Source organism: Siphateles boraxobius, unplaced genomic scaffold (genome assembly GCF_051911475.1).
Source record: "Siphateles boraxobius isolate OS27281-9 unplaced genomic scaffold, OSU_SipBor_1 50, whole genome shotgun sequence".
NCBI lineage: Eukaryota > Metazoa > Chordata > Actinopteri > Cypriniformes > Leuciscidae > Siphateles > Siphateles boraxobius.
Window position 1 is genome coordinate 2,138,395 of NW_027509142.1, and position 6,000 is coordinate 2,144,394.

Here is a 6,000-nt window from a genome sequence, read left to right on the forward strand (position 1 = left end):
TTATATATCAAACAGTTTATCCATACATTTTGTGGAATAACACTAACACCGGGAGAGCCGCGATCAGATTGGGTGAAAGTTACTCAGTCAGGGGTAACGTTAGTAGGCCGTCGATTAACGAAATACTGAAATATATTTTAAAGTATGTCAGTGAGCCTCCGTCTTGTCTTTAATCGTCTTATTTTACGTTAAAATATATGCATTATGAACAAAGAACAGTCATTATTTCCAACTTCCAAGCAATATGTGTTTTTGTTAATCCTTCCTGTGGACATGTAGTTGTGAATGTGGTCTCCCACTGCTGATCCACGCACATCATTTCTCCTCTTGGCTTTTTTCCACTTTTTTCCAAAAATTCCACTCCCCCATCCAAACTTTTAGGATACCGGTATCAGATTTGCACAATCCATACGCACAACGCTTCGGCATGTTTCACTCGCTCGAAAGCTTGCCAGACCTCCCGCGCCTAGTTACGGTTGCTAAGACATGATTGGCCAGTTGCGGTTTTCGGGCGTGGCTTAGCGAAGGGTCAATTGATGGGGTGTATAGCTTTTACTTTCTTAAACAACCATGTAGGAATAAACATCATGGCCATATTCCAGGATGACAAGGTCAAGATTCTTCAGTCTCAGATTGTGAAAAAATGTTTGGAAGTTCACACATGAATTGGCACCTTATATTCATTGAAGGTCTTTGGGATGTGCTGGAGGAGACATTACAGAGTGCTGGACTCTTGCATTGTCAATACAAGATCTTGAACAAAAATTTACCACAAAATCATCACAACATTTATTTCCATCTAGAGGTGCAATCAATATTTGGTCAAAATCTTGTATGGACAATGCAAGAGTTAAGTATTTCTAAAACAAGTACTTCTAATATGTATAAATACTTTACCATTCAAATAATTCAATAATATTTTTTTCAGTAATACGTTTTTGTTCATACAGTAATGAGAATTGGGGAATAACTGTAATGCAAATGATTTGTAAAAAAAAAAAAAATGATGGTGCTAAAACATGCATAGTTTCCCTAAAGAAAAAAATATCCATATTTTTATATTTATTTTGTGGTGAAAAATGACCCAGTCAGGTTCTTTACAGGTTTTGTGAAATTCGGCCAATGAGTGTCATTTTTTAGTGTTTCGAGAGATTTTTTGGGCTGAAACAGATGATTATAAAAGTTGCCTAACTAATAACAGTTTCTCTGAAAACATAAGTAACAGAAATTAGATTTCCATCTGTGTTGCATAATCCTATTATTAAATAATAAAACAAACCATCTCATAATCTCATAAACCTATCACATCCTGTCCACTATGTGTGATTAAAAATGAGAGAATCACTCTAAAATTAAACAATAAATGCACTATCATCAAGTGCATTTGGGTGGCTTTCCACCAGCAAACTACTGTTTTGGGTAACTTGCAAAACAACGCCTTTAACATTTAACTCTAACACCTTTGTCATATTATTGTCTCTATGTATGTGTTTTCTAATATAATTCCAAGTAAGTAGTGTATATCTTAATTTTACTATGCTGTATTTGAAATGATAATCATGGTTTGTTGTGGCACTTTAGAGGAAGCTCAGCCAATGAAGAGGAGAAATGTATTTAGAGTTTTCCATTTACACTCCATATTTATTTCTATAAGCATTACAGTGCCTTTCACTCAAATGGGATGTACCAGGTTTTATATTGACTGGAACTGACATCTTATTAATACTATACTGACAACTTCATCTTATTAATGGTAAATGTTGACTTGAGTTGAAAGAAATGGACCTACGTATCAAGACTTCCAAGTCTTGTTCTCTCTGATTATCACTTTCTCTTAATCAACATTTGCCTAAAGAAAGGCAATTTTCGTTGATGGATAAAGACATTCACTCTTGGATCTTTTTGATTAATAATAAGTTAAAATACATAACGTTTTGTTGGAGAAAGAATCAGGGAGCTATGAGCCAAGGTCTCATTGTATTTTACAAGTTGTTTTTGATTTATGGGAATTTTGGTGAGAGTTTTCCCCAAGACTTACGGGATATACTGTAAACACATATTTTCATTGTGTTTTTGTTGTTAATAACTGCTGCTATTTTATACTTACCTAAATTTATGTTATTTTAGTGTGAAGGAGAAGTAGTGTGCTATTTCTGTTTGAATTATTAAGCAGATAATCTGACATTTATTTGCACATTTTGCCTCTATAATGATGGTTCTTTACAGAATAACTGAACACTGTGGTGGTGGCGCTACAGAATGAATTGAACATTGTAATGCATCCTTTTATTCTAGAATTAGAATACTAATGAGAACATTCAAAGCCTTCAAAAATATTAAAAACAAAACTTCAGGAACTTGAATATCATGTGCTTAGCCTGACAACTTATCATACTTGGTCGTACATTTATGACTGTAAATAAGTGACAACATAAAGCCATTTAATGTGTTAATAACTGTGTTATTACTGTATGTATTAAAATTCTACATTGTGTACTTGTTGAAGTCTTTGGTATGAAATGCAAATCTCAGTGATATGAATCACAGGTTGCTGATGCGATCACTTCAAATCTTGTTTCAACAATTATCATTAGATACTTGCATTTATCAGCTGAAATACTGAATTAGTTATGTTATGCCAATAGTAACTATAAGGCTAGAAATGTCATGTCCCTTTACTGTTATCAATGCAATAGACCAATCTTTTTTTCTCTCTTAGATTTTCTTTATTTTGTCAGGAAAGCAAAGACTTTGGTCACACTTTAGTTTAGGGTCCAAATCCTCACTATTAAATACACCTTTTGCCTCGATAAACTCCTAATTACTGCGTGTTAATAGTTAGTAAGGTAGTTGTTAAGTTTAGGTATTGGGTGATAAAGGGATGTAGAATATGATCATGCAGAATAAGGCATTATTATGTGCTTTATTAGTACTAATAAACAGCCAATATCCTAGTATATCCAATATCCTAGCATGCTAATAAGCAACTAATTGGACCCTAAACTAAAATGTAACCAAAACTTTGCCTATAAGCATTGAATTATTCAAATAGAATTTAAAGTAAAATATGGAGACTGTCCTACAATGTGTCTGTCCCCAACACAAACTGCAATATACAGAAACCTAATTAAAAGCAATAAACAGAATGCATTAAAACTATATAATTAAATACAATTAAAAGATATTGAATAAATGGACTCTATTATCACAAGTGACACAAACACACACACACACATACATACACACACACACACACACACACATATATATATATATATATATATATATATATATATATATATATATATATATATATATATACATATATTTCTACTCTATGAGAGCCTTTTATTCCTGTAACCTACATTCATGTATTTAACTCGCATCAGTGTTTTACCTTAGTCTAGTCAAAAAGTGTGCCAAGGAGTTATCTGGCGGTCAGATCTTTGAGGTCTTCCATCCCCTCTGGAAAGCCCTCTGCCTCATTCACTTACTTTGTGTTATATAAGATGGCCTCATTACCGGCAATAACAGGCTAGACTTTCACTGTAACATGAGCAGCTTCTCTTTTTCTCTTTCATTGGAGACAGATCATAGACATGCTTCCCTTTTCCTCTCACATTGTCGCATTGGCTGTATCTGAAATCACTCAATATACCCTCATTCTATGTAATGTATTACACCACTACTATAGTCCACTGTAGTCATGAATGAAAACAAGTGAGTGAATTCGGACACTGGGTGTGGCGGACGTGCTGTAGAATTATTCCGGCGGGACACTCGCAGTGCATCAGCGTCGGGGTGTTCAGCGGTGAGCCGTTCAGTGTAAATCGGTTGCTTTGAGGTGCATTATGGGATTGAATGAGTGTACTCAATGTCCACTATGAATTCCGACACCACTGCAAATGGCTTTTCCCTCTAATAGAGGACTATATAAGGGTTTAGGGGGCGGTTTCCAATTAGCCATTTTCTCAGGCCTTTTATTTTTTATGTGAAAAAAGATTTGGGCACATTGTAAATTTTTTAGTACAAATAACTTGAATGTTTAAGTCATTTCAACTTAAATTACATTAAACTGACTTAAAAAATGAGTTGAATCTTGCATAGATAATATTTTTTTTTTGAAAATTGCTTCCCCCCTCGAAAATGAGATGTTACATCTCAAGAGGCTATCCTTTCAATAAATTCAAAATTCAAAAAACTTATTTTGATGAGGTAAAGCAATTTTAAAACACATGTTGTCATAACGTATTGATCATACACTTGTTTTATAGTGCACAGACTTGCATGTAATGAGATGAGTATTTTACTTTAAGAATTTTTTTTTTACCTATGAAATAAATTATACCACAGTTTTCATACTTCCCTACTGCATTTTTTTTATTGAATGTGCATAGTGTTCTTCAAATCTTTAGTTATTCACTAATATAATATTGACTAATATTCTCAAAAAAGTACACTTATTTTGATGTGTTGACTAAGCACATGTAAAGTACTTGATTATAATTTAAATTTTATTTTTTAAATATACTAAATTCCTTCATTTCAAATATGTAATTAAAAATATATTTAAATACATAAAATACAAGTTTAAATAAAAATTACATTATAGTATACTTAAGTTTATCATACAGCAGAACACTTTAATATACCAAAAACAATATAAGTCCTACTTAGCACTCTTAAGCTCAATTAATTGCATTTAATAAAAATTTCAACAAAAATAAAATGTCATTAATTGTACATAACAAAGGAAACTGGGTGGGAATTTATTAAAGTGCTCATCCCCTTTTAATTATATTATTGTGTTCACATACTTGCTAAATGCTACAGCTAGTCAGAGGCATTCAGTATATAATGTGTAGTATATCTGCTAAAATATTATATTTTTCAACTCTTAGCTAACAGACATGAATTTTGATTTCATGAAAGTTAGTTGAAATGACTCAATTACCTCCCTTAAAAACCACAGACCGAAAGATGGCATAATAGCTTTGTCTCCTGTAGCAATCTGACAAAAGCCCCAGGAGTGATCACTTATACTGTAGGTAACTCTAGCTCAAACGCTGCTAACAGGTGAGAGACAACGAACAATGGGAACAGAGTTTGATGAATGGATGATATGTGACATGGTACTTTAGTAAAAAAAACAAAGCAAAAAAATACAGGAGAGGGAGGCAATGAGAGATACTGTCAATGCATTGCAGGTGTTATTTATGGACCTGAAAGCAGCTCTTGAAGGGTATGATAATAATTATGATAGCCAGATCTATTACAGGGTCTAACAAGGTCTTAGCAATGGTTTATGTGTGTGCGTGACTGTGTTTGCGGGGAGGTAGTTCTTGTTTTACATTTAACAGGATGCCATGACACCTGCCTGCTACATACGCACACACAAAATCGATGTAATATTTATGTATTGTAAACAGACCAAACTGAGTGAACCCACTTGCACAATACTGGTTTCCAACTTTAAAAAACTAATTTACATGGGTTTTAATGTTTCAAATGTGCTGTTTTACAGGATTGTAAAGTGACAGGGATCTGTGCTGTCTGAAGCAATTTAAAAAGGAAAAACAGTCGAATTATTTTAGGGTCATAATTACGTGGGGGCTTGGGGGGATTATTATTGAAATAAATCCATTTATTTCATTGATTGTTGCGTTAAATCTTACCCAAATACAATAGTGCTATTTTGTGATTGTTTATTGTGTAGCTAGACGAACAACACCAGAGAAGACGCGCTTGATTCCTGCCGGTTCCACAGTGAGAGCGGCGCGGCCAGAGTTTTGGCATATTAAATATATTACAAAAAGTTTTTCAGCGTGAGAAATACAATGTGTGGCGGGAGAGCGTGACAAAAGACCGAAATGAGTGACTGTCACGCTCAATGCATGACACTTGAGAGCCCTGCCTACAACAAGCACATATTTTTAAAATGCAAGGTAGTTTTATGGTATTTAAGGCAAGTGCATTCACCCAGATGTTGTTCATTTTGGA